General features: G+C 40.7%; 1 long non-coding RNA gene across 1 annotated transcript; it reads right to left on the reverse strand.

Annotated features, from left to right (window-relative positions):
- Window positions 1-1,009: 1,009 nt before the first annotated feature.
- Window positions 1,010-12,503, reverse strand: LOC142770294 (uncharacterized). Its single transcript, XR_012885844.1, has 4 exons — window positions 12,235-12,503; window positions 9,234-9,343; window positions 5,473-5,682; window positions 1,010-1,326 (listed from the first exon to the last, which is right to left on the reverse strand). It is a non-coding gene; the product is annotated as an uncharacterized LOC142770294 (long non-coding RNA).
- Window positions 12,504-22,487: the final 9,984 nt, after the last annotated feature.

Consider the following 22,487-nt stretch of genomic DNA (forward strand, 5'->3'; position numbering starts at 1 on the left):
CCCCATAAAGACTGTCGTCTTTAAAAGTTTTACCAATGCCTCGACTGCGGTGTTGGTATTACATTGTCACCAGTAGCTTAGCCAAAACTTTTTGGAAGGAGGTTAGAGCACAATTTACACTTGCGTATGCACGTTTGTACGGGTACTTGTATATGTGCAAATGCAAAACTGAAAACTCCTGGTGGGTTTGAACCCATCCAGCACTTCCACTCCCTGGCTACACCACAGACTGTTAGTATTTTTGGCACACAGAATATAGGGCTGTTATGCATATCTCACCCTGGTTGCTTATGTGGAGCAACTGACTGTTGTGTAATCCATGTGTCATTGGGAGAGCTTGACAAGGCAGCACATTCAGCTACACGTAATGACTCGCCAGAGTGCACGAGTCTTCTAATGGTGAGCTTGCATGCACTTTGCAGACTGTAATGATGTTTTCAGCTTCTTTAGCAGTTGCAGAATGTGAATGCTCCGATTTCACCTGGCCTGACTCTGCCCATCCCTACTGAAACGTTCCGTAAGCTGCGGAGACCTCACATACGGAATTATTGGAATATGGAAGACGTATGATGCGGACTCCGCATAAGACGTATGATGCGGGCTCCGCATAAGACGTATGATGCGGACTCCGCATCTTATGGAAAGACGTATCATGCGGAAATTACTGAAATGTGTGCATGTTACGTCTGAATCTAGTGCAAAGCAATATAATGTGTAAATTGAATAGAAGTCCACATCTTGAGTACATGCAATAATGTGTAAAAATCACAATATTTCTTAAATGTGCATGATGAGGGATTGAATCATCGGCATCTTACTAATTGTAGTGATGCAGAAGCAAAATTACCTTTTAAATAAAATACATCACAAAACTACTAAATTAACATGCTAGCGATCATAAATGGTGGTTACATTTCAACACATTAATGCAGTGTTCTATGCAAGACTTAAAGAACTTATAAAGTTATTATTATCAATAGAGAAGCGTTAATATACACATCAGCCCTGCTACAATCAATATGTTTTTTTATTTGTCTGTATGCTCCAGCTGTGAATAGTGACATTGCAGTTTGATCGTACACAAATGAGGTGACTGCACCGCAATTTCACGAGCTCCACCTAAGCCACAGGATGGTGGCACAATGTAACAGCAATTTTAGAACAAAATGTTTAAACATAAATAATAATCATAGCACTGTGAAAGTGTGGCGCTGTGTTTATCTCATGAATGCCTTGTGGAGATCGGCGAAATGCTGCTTGAGGCTCCGGCACCACTGTAAATTTCGAAGGTCACTGCGATAGAACTTATGTGTCCTTTATAGGCACCTGGAAATGAAAATATTTGGCACAAATAATGTCAGAGACACATGTTAGCACAATAGTTTACATGCACAAGAAATATAACACACAGAATGAAACTGAAAATTTAAGGCACACAATCCTTCATGTTATGCATATGTGAATAATAGAAGGAATGAGTGTATAAATTAGTTCTGCCACATCAAAAAAACAGCATGCTTATCACAGTGAAAATAACTAGGTTGTCACGATTTTCAATGGTAGAGATAATCGATTATTATGTCCTTATGAAATTATGATTTAAACGCTTCCTGCACAGCAAAACTTTAGGAACTGCAAGTGAAAGCTCTCAGTGTTCATTTAATAGTGTGTGCATGTACATCTGCTGCCTTTATACTATACAGTTTGTGCACAAAATTGGCATCTTGAACAATTTTGAGAGTTAAACCTAAGCAACTTATGAAGGTTAAAATCACCATGAAAGCAAGCAGGACCAGGCAGGTGCCATTAAAAATCTGTGCAAGCCAGATAACTATAACCGAACTGCACACATATAGGGGAGCAAGAGTAACAGTAATTCGGCTGCTGACCCGCATGTCGCGGTATCAAACCCCGGCTCCATTTCCGATGGAGGCAGAAATGCTGTAGGCACGTGTGCTCAGATTTGGGTGTACGTTAAAGAACCCCAAGTGGTCGAAGTTTCCAGTGCCCTCTACTACGGCGTCTCTCATAATCATATAGTGGTTTTCAACGTGAAACCCCACATATAAATCAAGAATAACAGAAATAAACTGCCAACAGAAAAGTTGGGTGTATGTGCTATCTGTAAGTGCTTACACCTTACTACTTACAGCATGCTCATTCCATTTTATATACCAATATTGAAAATAACTGTTCTATTAGGAATGTAAAAGGTAAGGTAGAACTGAACGACTCTACAAAAAGTGACCCTATTATGACATCACGTTTTCTTATAACAAAATTGACTAAGACTCTCAAATATCATTATGCAAGAAAAAAATCTTCAAAAGAACAATCAAGTTTGAAGTCATAATTATTTATATGTCTCCTATGACTATAACCAAGAAATCGACCTCAACATGGCTAATGTTAGTTTTTAAGGCCTATGTTCACTAGACAATGAACTATACCACAAAAAGCACAGCGTTCAGGCAAAGCACCACACAAAAAAGAAAGCAGTCCTTTTTGTTTTTACCTACAATGCCTTTAAAATGCTATTTTTACCTCTACTTTCCGCTTTTTATCTAAGTAACTGGTGTGAAACAAGTTAGCTGAAAATGCACTGTGCCTCCAAAACCTGTTGGTTGAATCTGAATTTAAAAAAAATGGTGAAGCTTGCACTAAATTAGGCTCCACAAGCCATGGAACAGTGAAACTACATGACTCTTAGGACTACTTTAGTTACTTGTGTTTTGTTTCTGGGCCTAAGCATAAAGACAAGGGCTTAACTGAATTGCTGCTAACAAACGAATGCTTTCGAAATTGCCCGAGCGTCAAAGGATGCTCAGCCATTTGTTGTTTTTTGCACTTGCTATTCTACACCAAACATACAAACCATGCTGCCTGGCGACCATCACAGATGTATAGTTTAAAAAATGATGGTAATTTACTCTTCTGAAAATAGTTATTTGCAGAAATGTTTTGAAGAGAAAAGAGTAGTGGTCACGTGGGTACCTTCAGAATTTCGCAGAATGTCGTGCGGGTGTTATTTGTGAGAAAAATTTCAAAGTACCGCTTTTTCTTGCCACATCAAATTTGATCTACATATTAAGTAAAGATGCTTCTTAAAGTATTTGAAGTCAAGTAACATTAGTGCAATTTTTCTGCTACATAGGCTTTGAAGAATTCCGCCAAACTGTTTATCGTTTGCATTTCTTGTATGGCAATACTGCATTTTGTATGAATATTTGAGCCACAAATACACACTGCACAGAAGTTCTATTTTACGAAAAAAAATAATGTTAGGTCCAGATTACAAATATTACTATATAATTGTTTTTGTCCACATTGAGATGCAATTTGAGCTGTGTGTTTGTCTAATTGAAAATTACTTTTATATGTAAGTTGAAAGCAAATAAACAGTTCTTGTTACATGGCAAGTGTTATCATTACAAAGTTTGTTTAAATGAGAAAAATGATTTTTGAAGTCTCCTATTGAGGGCCATGGGGAATTTCGGAACGGAAGCTGTCGTACATCAAATGCAGAAAACCGCCATCATAAGAAAACTTCAAAAATTCATTTCTACTTTAAGACAAAGTGTAATCATATAACTTGCCATATAAAGAGAACTGCTTCCTTGCTTTTGATGTGGCGAAAAAATTGCACTAATATTACTGAGCTTCATGCACTACACACAAGCTCCTTTACTTAATACCAAGACCGAATTTGGTGTAGAAGAAGCAGTATTTTTGAAACACTTTACTTTTTACAAACAACACCCAGACGACATCCTGGGAAGTCCAGAAGGCACCAACGTGGCCTAATATTTTGTTCTCTGCGATATACTTTAGCATTTTGCTGTTTTCAGAAAAATACAGTAAACGAGCACAATATTTTTTTTTCAAAACACATTTAGGACGGTTGGCAAAATGGCTGGGATGTTTGATGCGTAATTGCCTCACTGCCAGCATTTATTCTTCCGAAGCTCAAGCTATCACCTCTCTGTTACTGCCTCCCTCACATACAATGCCTGCATAGGAAAGAAAAAGAAAGGCAGGTCCGACAAAGTTCACAAGGCAAGATATTTTCATGTTGGATAAATTCATTACCATAAACAGCAGCAAAATAACATTCATTTTGAGTAGTCCAAGACACAAGCTATATACCAGCATACTAAGAGCCAAGCACAAACTTTTCAATTGAACATGTGTGGTGATAGACAGGAAGCACTTATTGCAAGACTGATCAGTCTGTAATTAACTAAATGAAGTACAATGCACTGTTCAATCCAACACCACATAGGCATCCTTGCTATAGCAAAGCCATGTGTCATTGATTCATGCACTAGATGGGACAATGCAAATGTAACAAAAAAGGTGAAAAAATAAAACAAGGAAAAAAAAGAAAAAAGAGGGGGATGCAAAGTAGGAGCAGTATAGCACTACTTTTACTTTGCATTCCCCTTTTCTTTCTTCTTTTTTCTTCTTTTCTATCATTTATCTTTTTTTTGCTTCCCTTACCCCCAACCTCCAACAGGAGAACACTTTGTATCAGCGCAACCTAACTTGAAAAGAAGCAAGGGCTGCACTCTTCTGCGTTATAGGTTTTTTTTTTCAGATAAACATTTCCAACAGGCACACACGCCTACACGAATAGGTGATGTCATTACTGACCCCATTTAGACTACACGCCAAGGATGACAAGGTGACTTCTAAAAATAGGTCCTCCTATCGCAACATCGGCCAGCCTGTCTGAAGCACTTCTACTGTTCACCCTGATTACCCCACTAGATGTTTCCATCTGTCGACTCACATCTTCATTTTGGATAACACTAAGACGAGCTTACATTGATGAATACGCACGAAAGTTTAGTGATGTATCATGTATCAGATTAAGCAACTCTGTTAAAAAATTATTGATAGCTTGCTTCCAGGCTTTTTATACTGTAGCCTGAAACTTCGTAATGTCTTCTATGCACATGAACCAGATTGACAACGTAATGCACAACATGCTTAAGAATACTGCGAGGAACAAGATAACGACAAAACGACCAGCCACCCAAAATTTTCGCTGTACATGTTTATAAAATGTTCATGTACCCCAAACGAGGTGCTTATGATACAAGCCAAAAAAACCTACAAGTAGGGCCTTGGAGTCTTCTGGAAGTAGACGTGTTGCATTTTTTCTGTAGAGGGCTTTACACCCATAAGTGAGGAACAAAACTCCTGTATAATGAAGAATGTTGACAGCTATCAGGTATAGAAAAACCTAATGCAGCTAATCTTCCCCGACACATCTGTACATTTAGAGAGGGGATGTAGCTTCTGTGATTCTGACAGTAACTCCAACAGGACCAGTGCGAAAATTGGCACTACTTGGCTAGACAAATGTCCAAACATGCCTGCTTGACTCCCTCTAGCCATCCTGGCTGAATCTGACACATGATTTCTTAACTGCTGGCTGGACAAAAACAAAACCACTGAAGCACTCACAATACACAGCGTGAAGTTCCTCTGGAGTGGTCAACTTCGTCTTCTGCGATGAAAGAGCAGCACAGTGTACTGATAAGGCACTCCTTGCAATGGTTTTCAATGCCACACAGTGACCTTGCTGTTCCTGTCGAAGAGAGCTTCGGGAGCTTGGAGGGTGCTTGCTCTTTTCTGGGGGCTGCTGCCGCTCCTCGTTTTCTGCTCAAGGTCAACCTGCATAAAGTTGTAGACGAGGCTTTAAGAGTTGTATATAATGAGATACAAATTTTCGCTGAACACACATTTCCTCGTGGCACACTGAGGAATTTCTTATAAAACTTAAGGCCTCGCATATGCAAACATTTACAATCGATCCGAAGATGCACTCGACTCTAAAGAAGCAAGTTTTTTATGTAGTGTATATAAAGAAAGGTCATTCAGCACAACCACAACTACAGTTGCACACGAAAACGACATTTTACACGATCCTGTTTATTTACATGGTCCATTTTATTTTATTTACACGGTCCATTTTACACGGTCTTGTTTTACACGATCTGGTCTGCATGAACTCTTGAACCGGGCACCATATAGATTGAAAGACACACACAGACTTTGAGACAAACCTAGTTTTCCGTGGAGCATCTTCTTGCACTATAACAACACATCTCAATCTAGTTAGTTGGTCAGAACGAGGTGAAAACAGCTCGCACTTGAAAAGCACAGGCAGAAGGAATGACGCCTGCACCCTGTGCTTTCTGTACATTCTCGTTGAGGGTGCAGTTTTCACCTTATCCTTATGCAATTTCGCATTTATAACATTGTTCACTGTATAATCTTTGTGGCGTTAAAGTGTGTGATACCGTCATGTGTATCCCATGTAATTTATAAAAATAGAATACAAGGTGGCTTGATTCAGAAATAACAAAGTGCATCCAGCGCCATGTCCTGTAGCCATTCTTAAGGCAAGTGGCAGAATGATTTATTCTTCAAAACATATCTTACTTGTAACCACTACAAGAGCTAACTCGTACACTGGCACATTCTGTTTGCCTCTTCAGATTATAAGGTACCTTTTTTACACCAGAAAATCTTCAAGAAGAATAGAAGTGTTGTAATTGTGAAGAAAGAAAAGTAGAAGGAAAAAAAGATATTGATTGATTTGTGGGGTTTAACGTCCCAAAACCACCATATGATTATGAGAGACGCCGTAGTGGAGGGCTCCGGAAATTTTGACCACCTGGGGTTCTTTAACGTGCACCCAAATCTGAGTACACGGGCCTACAACATTTCCGCCTCCATCGGAAATGCAGCCGCCACAGCCGGGATTCGAACCCACGACCTGCGGGTCAGCAGCCGAGTACCTTAGCCACTAGACCACCGTGGCGGGGCAGGAAAAAAAAGATAACCTGCCCTGTACAGGGACCGAGCCTGCGAACTTCGAATAACATGTCCGATGCTCTATCAACTGAGCTACCATGGCGGCTATCCCTCTTCCATTTTGTACGGTATATATGTGCATTTATACATTGAAGAGTCAGTCAGCGCTGCCTGTTACAATTATGGCGAGTGTGGGACACCTTTTTTTTTGCCTACTGGCAATTACATTATGATTGCAATTACGTTACGATTACTTCCAATATCCCTATACTTCTTTGGCAGCATTATGCATCTGTCCGTTCTCAGAAAATCTGCTAGTCACAGGAGGAGGCAATAGTTCGCCCTCCCACCTAAATGCGTGTACTTGAATACATGCACAACTGATCAAAAAAAAAACAAGTCACACACCGCTAAGATTACTGAGATTCACTGTTTCAGATTCATGAGTAAAGGAAAGAACTATAAATTTAAGGGTTTGTTGTCTTTGTTAAACACATTATAATGAGAACTAGCAGACAATGACGCCAAGCAAACTATAGGTGATGTTATCAAAAATAACTTTTACAAAATTGTGAAAAGAAAAGTGAACGAAAACGTAACTTGGCGGCAAGTTACTAATGGGTTGACATTTTTTGACAATTGAATTGACATTACTTTTTATAACATCCCTATATTTTCCTGAGTAATGTTGTCGGGTAATTCTCATTATTAGAGTGGTGAGTAGGCTGACAAAGAAAGTATATGGCATTGATACTTCTTTTGAACACCTAAAAGTTTGAGGAACTTAAAAGAGTGGAAGCTACTTTGAGTAGACCCGAATATTTAGTTGGAGCGAAAAAAAAACGTACACACATTTTTACCAGGCTTTTTAACCTATTTTGAGACATAAAAGTGTATGCTGCCAGTGATGTTATGTACCATTACTTTTGTCACACTATGCACTGTAGCAGGTGTAGTTGGAGTGGTGATAGTGAAAGATTAATCAAGCACGCCACCAACTGCGTTCACATCAATGGTCGCGTATTTTAAAAATAAACCTGCTGTATAGTAAAAAAAATTTTAGAGCATTTATGATTTTATCCAAATCAAGTTAAACCGACTGGGTAAGCAAACCATTTGCATAAAATCAAAAGGCATAAAGTGATTCATGTATTATAACTATGTGAACAATTTCAGCAATGCAGGGCAAAGTGACAACAGTTCTATTCAAAACCCCTCTCATTATAACATGCATGAAAAGCACCACACCAGAATATTTTATAGTGCATGTAATATCGAGACTACTAGACTGTCTATTGACCTTTTAGAAGAAGGGTATCTCCTTCACATTCAAGGGGCAACCACTTAGCCTTTTCCTGAGCTTTTCTGTGAATATTTCCTGAATTGCAGATATCATTAGGATTGATTTAGAGTAAACAGATTTTGCTTACGCATTAAAACCTAGTTCTGTATGTAACTGCAATTATGGGTGCCAAACCATCTCCAATTAATTTTTAACATTTCACTTATTTTTTAACTGCAGCAGCACAACTAGCTATGGGTGCCCAAAAAGTAGCAAGAAGTAATACCTTTACCTCTTTGAGCCTTTTGGAAGTGTTCAGCTTCTCAGTGCTCAACTTACAACATTTTTTTTTAAATACGTGTTTGTATGCCCACTGCTCTTGCTCCTTGTACAGTGAGGAGGAGCGCATGGCAAGAAGAGACAAGAAAGAAGCATAGCGAAAAAAAGCGAAATAAGCGAGGACCTCTTTTGTATCGTACAATGTGTTTAACATTACTATTGCGACCACATATAGACAAATTATCACGGCTATGTATCCATTGTAGAGTCATACACAGCTGCAACACCACGACTAAATTTCAACCTTGTGTTGGTTTAGGACCCCTTTATAGTGGCAAGCTAATGATATCTGCATTTGTTTGGCACATACTAAGATGAAGTGAAATGTGATATGGTAATCTCATTTAGAATGCACGTCATGTGGCTTCATTGTATATGTGGCCACAAGTAACTCTGGTTGCAAAGCAATATGGCAGAGCCTAAACAGACGTCACCGACCACTCCAATCTGAACTTGCCTTTGCTACTTGCCCATTATCATCCCAGCAAAAAATGAATAATTGAATCTGCTACAGATAAGTGCTAGCTTATGCTAAGGACCAAGTATGAAGGGTGTTTTGTCATTATTGAGATCAGTTATTTGTTCAAGAACACTTGCTGTCAAACACAAATACATTGCTGTCGAAGCATCAAGACTCAAATATAAAGCAAAAAGAAGTGTCTCTTTAAAAATTACAGGCCACAAGGCAAGATAAATATTTGATATACTTGGGATGTAAGGCACGCACAAGAGGTGCTGCCATATTATACTTTTCCTTGTGTTGAAACCTGCTTGCTTTACTCACCCAACACATCTGTAAAGATGCCGTTAAAACACCAAGGAGCTGATGCAGCAAGGTTAAACACATGTCCAGGGATTCCACCATTCCTAAGCAGCCCTACAGCCTCCACAGTCCTGCAACCATTTGTAAGATAAATATAGTTCTACCCAAAGTTCTTGGTTTAAAGACACACATGCAAGACGCATAACCACTCTATAGGAAGTTTGCATGATAATGCGCTGGGTAGCAAAACGGATGCCAATATCAAGTATCCCGGCCTGCCACTTCTCTCTTTCCATTCTTAATTAATCAATCCATGGTTAATAATTGTTCCCCCAATGTGAAGTGTGCTGGCAGTCCGGTGAAGAATTGCAATGTATTTAGAACACAGTCCAATTCATGGCAAGTAAGCATGCAGTAGCGTTTTGTCAGCTGTTCTAGAAAACAGCATGAATTTCAGCTAAAACCCATGTTTTTTTATAAACACCATTCAATTTGATATAAAAGTTGTGAGCATTATTCGAAAGAACAAGGATTCATGTTTAATCAATGATTTCTTATAATGTACTGATATGAATGCAACTAACTGAATATGAAACGATCAATTTTGCTCGAGAATTTAGAGTTATGAACACTATCGCACTTGCCTGCTGCATCTTGTCCAAAACAGCGGCAAGATAGGCTAGTTTATGTAGGTGAGTAGTAATGAGCAGTGCAAAGTAACAACAAGAAACACCAGTAACAACAGTATGGGGCAAGCACAGACTGCCAACTGTATAATTTATTACACAAAAGTTCGCCTGAATATCAGTCAGAAACTTGTGCAAATGAAGGTCCAGTTGGGCATGAACAAGTTACGAAATCAACAATGCCTGCTTTCACTAACAGGACCCTCATTCACATAAAGTATGCAGCGATAGGCCCCTACCGAGGTACGTCACAGCATGATGTCACTGGCACATGTAAAAGGTGTGGCTGGAAAAACACTCCCGCTGGTGGCTCAGCCCGGTACAGTCGTGCGGTGTTTGGGGCAAGTTTTAATTTTTCAAAGCTTACACTTCGCGTTACAATGTCGACATTAGCTGTAGTATGTGTCAGCAAACATCCAGCTGTGTGATAAACTGTGTGGTAAAATATTTGCCACGCTGTCTGTTTATCTTGAAGAAGTGAACATACGTGGTGGCCTGTGCGAGCAACAGTGGCATTGTCTTCAAAAATGTGCACTGTTGATTGCGGCATGTAGTGTGCATTGAAAGGTATTGAGAATATCGGTTCAACTGAGAATACTGAGTGTGGTGTGTGCAGTGTCAATAACAATGTGTCTTGTTTACGAAGACTAGCACTCATGGCAGGGACCGGTCGATGAAAAAACTTGATTCGACATTTTATTCAAGGTAAATATGCACTTGACGTGACCATCTGCGAGTGGGTACATCTCGGTGTTTGCGCCGTGTGCAGAAAAAAATTGCAAGGTCACCGGGCTGGAAGATACCATTTGCTGAAGCTGCATGTATGAATCGCCCCGACGAGTACGCAAGCTCAATAAAGGTATAACTCGTTTTATCGCAGGCCTCATATTTCTTCATGTAATAAGCAGAGATTCTTGTTTCACATATACTCAGTACCTTTACCGCTCGATATTCATGAAGTGACAATGCAAACAACAAGTTTGTGTGTTAGGTCCTAAGGGAGCAATGTAAATATGCAAACAAGTTGTAGGTGTCAGATGCAGCGATGTAACTGCACAAAAGATTACGTATATATTAGGCTACAGGTTTAGAATCGCATACATCTCGGTGGTCTATCAGGAACGTCACAAACAACTTCCTTGCCAACCAGCCCTTGAACAGAGGGAGGGAATGGCTGGCACGGTGCTCGAAGTGACGTCACACTATTTGCAAACATAGAGAGGTTTCTTACTTAGGCAACATTTTGCACAATATATTTTTTAGATGCAAGACTGTACTCATCCACATTGATCATACTGATGTCTTTTGTTGTTACTTTGTGCTGTGAGTTACTAGGCATTTAGTCACCATGATCTTTAAAAGCTAATTTCAGTGTTCTCTCTCATATTGCTGACAACTTTGTTGCATAAATTGGGCAAAAAAGCAACACAGAAAGGCTGTCACAATAAATACACCAAGATGGGTATTCTCCTGCAAACAAAAGTCGGCACTGGTCCTGTCATTACCCGTCTTCCTTCTCTCTTTGCCTTGTTTGTGCTGAAACAGCCAAACACCTGATGAGTTAGATGAGAAATATTAACGCATCACAACTATAAGTGCTTGCATCAGCAACTACACAACAGCGTGATAACCGCACCCCTGCCACACAGCAGCGAAACAAATTTTGAACATGCTGGCAGTGTATTATTTTATAAAAAGCAACTCTGGCAGATTACAAAATCTCACATTGTGCATGCAAGTTTTCTTCAAAGCCAGGCGTACAATGTAGGTGCTGGCCGGTACATTATTAGTTACAAGCAAAGGCATCTTGCAGGTACACATGCAGATTGCACGAACACCTCTCTCTCTCTCTCTACACTAGGCACACACATTATATCTTTCAACAAGCATACGCCACTGTTTAGGGGCATAATAACGCTCTACCGTGAACGTATGCTAATCAACCCACTCAGGCGGTTGGCTAGGTGAATCGAGCCAAGTTACAAATTGTATCGCCCGCGAACGTAAACAAAATGCTGCTTTGCATGAAATGGCACTGCAGGCTTCGTTTAATCAACAACGTAGCAAGCGCCGTGTGCGTCTTCCTCACTACATTGCACATATGAAAAAATCGATCACCATACACATGCACGTTGCCGCAGTTGTCTCGAATTAGCTCCAGTAAGGCCCCGCTGATGCGCCATGGCTCTGCTGGCGTTTGCGTTGTCAAAGCGAATCGGCAACCGCACTCGCAAAGGCGCGTAAGGTTGCCGTTTCGCGACGCCTGGTTCGAGTGCAGCAACACACACTTGGACTGAGTGGCATACTTGGTCTACATAAAAAAGTGTCCCCCTTACCTTTAGTTTCTTTCACACTGTCCTGAGGGAAGCGACCACAGGCGTCAGCCGTCACCTCGGAGTCCTTCGAGCGCCCGCCCAACCCGCCGATTCCTTGGACGACTCGCACTTGATCCGCACTCGGACAACCGCGGGAATAGGGCGCAATCTTAGCACATCGCACGAACGAGGAACGGCGCTTCCTTGCGTAAATTTAACATTTCGTGCTCTCGTGTGTAGCAGCGCGAACACATGAGACACGCACCGAAACGGCATGCTCACAGAAACAAAGAAGACAAACAACATGTGGCTTTAGTTGTGAATGGATTTGACTTGTATAGCTGTGTGAGAAAAATTAAAAAAACACCTGTCGCTGCTATAAACTGAAAAAAAATGTATGTTATCTGGCAAAATAACTTTAAAAGTGATAAACGGTTATTCAAATACAAGTTACAACTTATGAATATTTTCGCAGGTCTTTGTTTTGTTTTTGTTCTAGCAGACGACAGCCTCCTACTGCTTCTACGACAGACGTAGTGCGGTTTCACGTTCGGTGCGTGTCGCCGACGCAAAGCTCTACAGTAGTGATATCAGAGTTATCAATTCTCAATGAATCGTAGGATGGCTACAAAGCAGTAACATTTTGACATAGTGCAGTACGCAATCTTTCAAGGTATGACATTTCTTTGCTCTGAAGCAAATCGAAGCAAGCCGGCCGGCGCAATCAGCTGACATCGCCGCTACGCGAGGCATGGTCGTGCGCAATAGCGTCGCGCCCCGCGCTCGATTTGTCATCAAGCGATAGAGCTACTAAGTGGAATACAGCTAGATGCAGGGATTAATGGCGTATCACTCTAATTCCCTGTGGTGGCCGACTCAATCGCAAGAGAGCCCCGGGAAACAACCTTCAACTGCTCAAGCTTGTGTGTGGGTGTAAAAATACTTGTTTTCATCCGCGGCGGTGCAGCAATCTATAGTTGAAAGACATGCGAAAAGCATGTGACGTATATACAATTCCAAAACATATGCACACAACAATAGATACGATCGCATATCGTATATAAATATACCAACACATAGCGTGTAAAAAGCAAATTTATATACATAACTTAAATACCAAGCTACCTTCAGCGCTAATAGCTTAGCAAGCTAACGCTCTCAGTTCACGTACGCGAGCACAACTAAGTGGCGCAGGTTCGAGTCCCGCCAAGTTCAATTTTTTTTGTTTTTTTTTTCAACATTTTTATTGTACTGCTATCTTTTCTAATGCCTTAGGTTCTAAAACAAAATAAAAGCAATATTGCGTTCAAGTACGTATGTGGGATTGTGTTTTTTGCGCAACAGTTATTATGATTTTTATTTTCATTATTAATTTTTTTATTTATTTCATAATATAACAAAATTAAGGACTAAGGGGAACAATGGGTCTGATTAATTGTGAAGGGACTCGAGAAGTGAGAAAACTCAAACCAAAAAATTTATTTGAGAAAAATTGAGCATTTCACAGCCGGATCAGTTTCTTCAAGGGTAGGCCCTAGGTATGCGCGAGACTTGCTATATGACTCATCTCAAGCTGTGGCAGTTGAGGGAAGGCAATATCACCGAGAAGCAGTTCCAAAATATATTTTGGTTGATGTTTTTGATTCCTCCAAAATAAGGGCTGCACTATTGTGATCGAGCCAAACCAAGAATTGCGGGCACGAAGTCATCAGACAGAAAATGAATAATGTTGATTGTTTGAAAAATTGCCCTTAATAAAAGGAAGAGTTATGGAGTGCTACGTAGCTTAACTCGCAGTAGGAATTTTCTGTATACATATAGATAGTTTAAAATGGACAATGTTGCACACACAGACATTGGTTAAATTTCCTTGCAGCACAGTTGAAGCATCTATGTAGAACTGAAGCATCAAGAGAAGTTCGTGCGTCCTCACTTTATTGCGCTTTACATAGCTTGTATGCGTCCATGCAGCCATGATATGATATATTTTAAAGCGTTTGTTTAACCTATCATCTTCTTATTAATTAAAGCTGGCCCATAAGTTGTGTCTTATGTAGCACTACTATTGAAGCGTAATCTGCATGGTGGTCTGAAACAATGCTTTTGACAATCTCAAAACGACCCAGCTCTATACACGACCATCCGTGCATCAGTGATAAGCACCATTATGTGTTTGTACAGATCAGTTGTGCTCTCATACTTAATTATTTTTCTGACCACTTCTTCTGCCCCTACCTCGTTTCTGTCGTGAAGCTGTGGCAAGTTGTGTATCGCTGTATTTATATTGTAGGAGCACATACTATCAATAAAAAATTATTTTTAGGCTACATGCAATTAGTTTTCATAGATTTTCATTTCTTTTGTTGGTGCTCAGGAGAGCTAAGCTCATGGCCGATATTTTAAAATGACATTTCTCTTTGCCAATGTTAATGAGAACAGTTTCATTAATATTGACAAGTTCATTCACATTGAATTTAGTTCTCATTATTATTGTTTCTACCAAAAAACGAGCCCTTGAAGTTATGCTTTTTTTGCTTGATTTGTTTTCGTGTGACAGCACGCAAGTAAAATGACAGTTATTGTCATTCCTTGTGAATGACACATTTTGCGTGTGACAGACTTTAGCACCTGGTCATCTGCAGAAGTGTTATTCATTCTGGAAAAGGGCGAACAGCGGTGACTGACAACACAGACTAGGCTGCGTTATTCTTTTGTACTATATATGTCACTGTGCATTCATTTATAACTTTATAGAGCTCGGATTTCTTGCTTAAAATGTGACAACAACTGTAGAGTTTCCACATTTTTGCAACAATCCACATGCCTTTCATACACTATTGCACATTTTCGTAAGCATCTTACAAAATCTGTATATTTCCGTAAGACCTTACATTCTGCATTTTCCTTATGAAAGCTTCTGTACACTCCATACACTTTCCTTATCCTTCCATCATGAACTCTCCGTATGCTCCATAAGTTTCCTTATCTTTCCTTATCCTTCTATATACTCCATAAAAAGCTTTCCATATATGCCATACATTTTCCTTATCTTTCCGTATACTCCATAAAAAGCTTTCCGTATACGCCATACAATTTCCTTATCTTTCCTTATACTCCATAAGAAGCTTTACGTAAATGCCATACAACTTCCGTATATTTCCATAAAACTCCATATTTTTTCCGTATGTAACATAAGGAAATGTTACGGAGCCCATATATTTTCCGTAAGATTTCATACGGAACGTTTCAGTAGGTCAGACTCCCTCACGTAAGGCGATTAGCTGCCATGCAGTCCCCTCAAGAAGGTTTTGTCAGATACCGAATGTGAGCAGTTGTGTTGCTTTCAGAGAATGCCAACGCGGACGGACGTCCTTCCAACAATACGCAGTAGATGAGAACTCGGTGGAGTACAGCGAGCTGAAATAGCGAGTTTGCGTGTACTTTGCAGCTTTATTCTTTCTCAGTTTTTTCGCTTTCCCATAATGCAAATGTTGCAACTGTTTTTTGCACATGACCTGTTTCTGCAACAACACACTTATAAAATCAATCAGGTATCAGGCAGCTCTAGGACAAAGTGCTATTGCCGCTTCTCAATGTAAGATATTGCATTATTAGAAAAGAAACAGACGAAGACACAGGTGCAACAGAGTATGATGCAGCAAATTAGGACTCGATGGAGCAACCCGAAAATTACGCAGCAAGCCAGGAGTCATCGAAGCTGCAGCAATCCTGAAATTCTGAGCGTGCATGCCTTTAGCGCAGTGAAAAGCTTTTTTCTGCATTATCCCCGTAATATAACACAAATGCTGAAGGCGCTTGTTGCATCTTGACTGCTACTGGACTAGAAACTCTTTCTTTAAAACTTGAGACTTATTGTAGAGCTTCTTTCTAATCAGTATATGGTACGTTCTTGAAAAGGGTGCTCTGGTTGCTTATTTATGCTTGCTGGTAATAGGAGCATATCTCGCTTAATTGCCACTGGCAATCTTGTGCTGCGAAAAAGATTGTAGACATGGAGAGAATAATAGGTAATTCACAGAAGTTAAATGTCATGTTGCAAATGCAACACAAGAATCATATGTCATCTGGAGGTGAAGCTAGACGCCTACATGTCAAGGCTTCTCACCTCCAATATGTTTGACACCCCATAAAACTGCATATACTAAGCCGTATTTCCAAACGTTTAAGAGTTGCACACTTTGTATGAACACCTTGCACCACGCGCCAGTGAAAAACTGTAAGGGGTCTCAGAGAAACAACATAATGATTCTCGTGGACAGAGAAAACTATTGCTCTGGCTACGAAGTTTTTTATGGCGTTAGTGCAGCCTAAGACAGATACGCAAGTGCGAGAACTGGCCTGGAATTTTCATGCGTTAGAAAGTCAAGTTTTGCCACATGAATTAACTTCTTAAAGTAAGAACTTCGCCACTTGACAGGCTTTCCAACTCAAGATTATGTAAGACACCTCCTACGGAGTCTTTCTTTTATTTTTCCGACACCTGACTTGTTTTATATGCCACAGAGGTGTGAATAAAGAAGGCTTCAGCAGTGAATGCACTGCGCCGAACCTTATCTTACAAGCATTACAACCCCCTATAGATTGCCTATTGGCTGTAAAACAGATGGATACATCAAAGGCGTCTTTCCCCTCTGAGGAGGCTCTAGCAACGATAAAGCAATTCTTGAAAGCAGTGCTCTTCTTGACAAGCTTAAACCAGGTGATGCAATAACGGCTGAATAATGTTTCGCAATTGCTTACTTGCCTCCAGGTAATACGGGTCATCGGCCTCCATTCCATGAGTACCACCAGAAAAAGTTGCCTGTAAAATCAGTTTACAAAACCAGGCACATTGCTTCAACAAGGGTGCACGTCGAGAGAGCTATTTTAAGTGGTAAAAGTTTTCTTATAATAGACAAGCCTTTTTCTATCGCAATGATAGACATTGGTTGAACATAGTCATGAAGTTTGTTGCCTCCTCGGCAGCATTAGGCTGCTTTGATCAAAGAAGTTAATTAGGCCGTGCAAGAGCACTAGTAATGTTTCCTCAAGCAGGCCTTATTTGAAATTGAAAAGATCAAATTGGCCCGAGCTGAAGGATTTAGAAAACATAACTTGGACCACGACTGCCAAGGCAGAAACAGATGTTTGTTGTGGTGGGACCAAAGCATTATTATTGACAATTGGCTAAACTTGCTGTGACTGAAAACTTTTATAAAATGTTTTTCAATCAGTCTTCTTGCATCACACTGACATATTCAGTTTTGTGCTGAGCAGAGTCTTGCTACAGAGCCGCATAAAGCTGGAACTCATCTTAAGCTTTCTAAAATACCTTTCACAGGCCACGTCAAGCTCCATTTATTTTGTAGCATACTCTTAGTCAAATAATGAAACAGGCTGTATGCCTCTATGTAACATCACTCAAAATAAACGCGCAAGTTTTGTTTGCTTTTAGCTGAACATGCAAGTCATGAAACAAAATATTTTCCTATTTAGAATGCCACTAGTCTCTTTGAGACCATTCACTGATGCCAATATAAAAATGATGCTTGCAGAAACTGGTTTATTGTTAAGTGTAATATTGGCGCTATTTAAGCTACACCAGCGCCTACGACATCGATAAGGCCTTTGATCACTCGTCACCCTCGCGTGTCATACTTATGTGGAACAAACATCCACACAGCATCACCCTGCCGCGTAGTCACATCAACTTTGGCGAGTTTCTCGTCAACCATTTCACTTCACTGTTATAGCCTAATGCTTGCTTGTCCATTTGCTCATGCGATTCATGTATCCCATTTTTCCTTTTTTGCTATATTTCGTCAGCAAAGGTAAAATATTGGTTTAGGCCTTCTTCATTACCCAAACTAGCACAAGTGAACTAGGTAATGTTGCACTGTACTTGCATTCTATCTGTCCAACACACTGTTGCATTTTTCGTGTTTCAAACTGCCTATTTATTCCACATAATTTAGACTAGTTTTGCCCTTAGACACCTTTTACTGAACTATGCGTTGTTTCAATGTTTTTATTTTTGCGTACTGCCTTTGTTTTTGGTGCTGATGCAATTTGTTGTTACATGGTATCAAACCCCTTACACAATGCTACCGTGAGGCACGTAGGGTACTTTTTAATAAATGAATAACAGAACAGTCCTATGCATGATTCTTCTGCGATTGCCATGAATACCACAAAGTGTTATGTACTCATGAAAGTAACCTCGAATAAAAGCTTCATACTGTTCCTTTCCGGAAGATGGTATTTCTAAGTGCACTAAATGTCTTCAGTTTCTTTATTCTTATGAGCAGGCCTCCTTGAAACATGTACATATAAAGTCATTCTGTTAATGTTTTGAATGACACATACATACCAGATGCGTACAGCCACCCGAGCCTTCTGATGCACCTCGTCAAGTTCTCTGGAAGGAGTGCGTGCTTGGTGCACTGCATGAGTCTTGGCAGCATTTCCCGAGTCCATACGTTTTGGCACAATGCTATTTTCTGAACATTAACACGTGAAAGGTCTTGTGGTGTGTTTACGTCTGTCCACATGACGAAGTCACACTAATCATGGCCATTGATAGCCATCTGACCCTGGGGTTGCTAGAAGTAAGTGCGGTCCCGCTTAAGTTCGGCACCTTCTGTTAGTCTGCAGCAGATGTTTCTGTCAGTGCAGCAGTTTTCAAATGTCATCCATTTTTCGCAAAAATGGCGTTTATCTTTAGCAGGCTTTCTTTTCCATATACAAGAATTCTGTCTGGTAAAGCCAACAAGAAGAGGTACTGGCTATGGACTTGGTCAGTTTCTCTGTCAGCTACTTACTAAGTCTCTGGCCTGCAGCAGCTTTATATAGGCCTCCACTATACCTCTGCCTCGTGCTGTCTGCCATATATAATTGCTTCATACATGGCTCTGACCCAACGGTAGAAAACTGCAACAGTAGAGTATCGCCTTTAGCAAACCATCGGGCTTTGTGCAATGGCATATCCTTTTAAAGATGCTGTTAGCCGCCCCATCCGTGCGACACGCCACTTCTTGTTAGATGTTTGGCCGACGGTTTCATGGCACATAACATTCCTCTCTGTCTTGTTTGGTGGCTTCAGTGACATCCTGTATGACCGTACGAGAGTTTCTGCAGGCTCACTTCAAAGGTCATCACTTCTGGGCTTCCTTTCGCTATGCGGTGGCTTTGTATGGGGTTTATCTGTGTTGCGTATGTGTCGCAGAGCATGTAGGTGAGGACAGGAGGTAGCCAGCTTATCTCGCGGTGGGTCAACGTTAAGTGGACTAGGAAGTGGTGCGCTGAGACAGTGGTCATAATCACGCTTCCGCTTCTCCCATGTAGGCTTGTTTATACAAAACTTCTGATACATAATTTTGCCTAAAGGCTTTATTGGAGCTGGTTTTCTTGCTGCAAGTAAACTAGAAATGGGGTGTTTCGGTTAGCCTGTTAATGAGAGGGCGCATGTGAGAGATCAAATGTTTGTGTTTGTATTGAGAGAAAGCCTATAGTAATCGGCACCCGCATATTTGCACATGAGAAACTGAGTTTATTGTTTCTTTATTTATGTTGTCAACAATGCAACATTGGTAAACAAACTAGCATGACTGAGTAACGAGTCATGAAAAATGCAACTCTTTGGTTTCCTTTCTGGATGTAAATTTTTTTAATGAAACACAATGACATGCAAACTCGAACACTGAGTGCACTGTGTGGTGGCCCACTGGTAAGGACAGCCACTGCTTACAGGAAGCCCAAAGATGCAAGCGACCTTCTCCACCCCTTTTTTGATGCTTGCGTTCTAAGGGGTAAAAGTTTGCTCCTGAAAGCTGTCTGCCTTGTAGTAATAAATGCACAAGATAGGTGCTGTCATGCATTTTTACTTCGCTATATGTATACAAATATGACTAACCAACGTGCTGAAACCTAATACTTTTTGAGCTGGTATTTGGTTTCTACTGTATGGCGTAATACGCCTTGTTCTGCCGCGCACTTCGGCCAAGTTTATGGTGTGGTTGTTTTAATTTATCACAAATATAACATACATGCCTAAAGTATGGTTGCTTTCTGGGCTGGTTGGCTCAATTCATGATATGTAACAGCGCATAAAAGGAGAAAAAAAATGGCCCGAACAGAGAGGATCTTCCCTCTTTTGTATCTCAACGTTCTGTCTGTGCCGTCTTTTCTAGTTTTATGAGCTGTTACACATTTTGCACGAAGTACTTCGTAAGTATACAATTCGCCAAAAACTATAGTTCTTGTACTTCAAGGTAAGCAACATAACATAGCATTGTTAAGGGCTTTAATTGGTGGTGTTGTACCTCTAACAAGATCTATCCACTCGCACGGTACATTTGCGCAAGACGTTCCTTGCTTGAGCTCTGGCGGCAGTGCTAAAGAGCATTCCTGCTACATGCTGTCACGTTTCACTAAGTTTAAAAAAAGAATTAGAAATGTACTGTTGACAAAGGCGTTTCGCTTGTTTCGTTAGATAAAATGCACCACAATGTTTTTCACGCCTGGTTGATTTGTTTCCACTCTGTGGTCAATGTCAATATGGTCACGAACAAACGTTTCTCCCATCGCCAGACAAATTTTCAGGAGAGTGTCAAAAGGCTCACGCTCATCAAGTACGCCTTTGATTTCTCGATTATTCACCCTTGAATACAGTTTCTATTTCTTCAATTTTCTTATGAGGTCGCCTATATTCAGCTTCAAGTTTTTTGTTGGTCTTTCGCGTTACGACTGCCTCTTCACGCCGAGCCTTTATGAGAAGAGCGCACTGACAATGTGACAGGCTTCGCTACAATGTTCCATAATCTGCTTGAAGGACGGAAGTTTAGGACAGATTTTGCGCTTGAAATACTTGAATGCCTTACCCAGGTTCTTCTTGTCTGTCATGGATATTGAGATGAACATCGTCCCTCTTGTCTGCCAGCAGTGCACGCAGTAATAGTAATACAATTCAAACCCGTAAAACGAGTCTCACCTGTGCGAAAAGTGTTTTCGATAGCGTTTTGAAGACCACACACACTGCAGCCAAAGTGAGCGGGATACGTAGGGCTGCAGTTCATATACGCAGGTAGTGTCGGTTATCTTTGTGGGCCGCAGCGCAAACACAGAGGGCGTAGGTGGTCACAGCTGATCTTGGCAACAGCAGTGCAGGGTTCGCCGACGCTGGTGCCGCATGACCTTGTCGGAGCCTTCTTTGTGCAATTACGCCCACTTAAGACCGTTGAACCGCGCCGAAAGATTGTGTACCTGTGAAAAAAAAACATTTTTGTAAATGTTTTGAAGACCACATGCACTGCTGCCAACCGCATTTAAACAAGATCAGCCTCCATAGCGCCAACTAGATGAAGTAGTTTGCGCAATGCAGGACTGAAAAGCCAGACATCCGAGACACAATGATGTGTTCTGTACGTGTCCCTTCTTGCAGTGTCCATTACTTTTGCAGTTTGCGGAAAGAAAGTTTGTCATGATTAGCAAGTATTAGGTCACTCTCTCCACTCTTTTAAATACGAAGCATACGAACACGGGCAGAAGAAGGAACACTGCGAACGCCCACAAAAACTGTAGATGCGCACAACTTCAGGAAGCAAAGAAAACAGGCGCAGATAAGTTGGCCTTTTTAGGCCGTTGTGTGAACCGTAAGTTATTAGTAGGCGTTGGTAGTGTCCTGACTTCCTTCTTGTGTCCTTGCTTGCACGTCACGTCCTTCAGAATGATCAATTCGTGCCAATTACAGTGATGCCAACCTGAGTTGCCCTGTTATACTTGGAATGAGCCCTTACAACGCCCTAGATCGCTGTAGAAATCCCTTGACTGACTTTACACTATCGCTATCCAGCTAATTCACTTTTGACAAAGAATAAGCACGGGTCGCTCTGCGGTTCAATTTATCTGAAACCCATTCAACAAATTAGAAATATTTACCAGCCACTGAAAGCCTTTATGCTAGATATTCGCTCAATAATTGTACCCAAAATGATGCTTGTAGAAGGCGTGAGTTGCGAGACGAATGACGTTTTCCAAGTTCTTTCCCACTCACTTGAGGCATAGGTTTGACTGTTCGAGTGAAAAGTGCAAGTCTCTTGTGCCTTTATTGTGCTACCAGCCTTTGAGGTACTGGCTGTCGATTTTTATTTTTCTGCATTTGCAATAAATGTTTCATGATTGGCCCTAGTGTGCTAGAACCTTTTCCCACTGACCGACAGCTAGCCTATCTGTTTTCAATAAACTTTTAAATTTGTTCAATATTTTTGTAAATAGCG

The sequence above is a fragment of the Rhipicephalus microplus genome, chromosome 1, assembly GCF_043290135.1.
Source record: "Rhipicephalus microplus isolate Deutch F79 chromosome 1, USDA_Rmic, whole genome shotgun sequence".
NCBI lineage: Eukaryota > Metazoa > Arthropoda > Arachnida > Ixodida > Ixodidae > Rhipicephalus > Rhipicephalus microplus.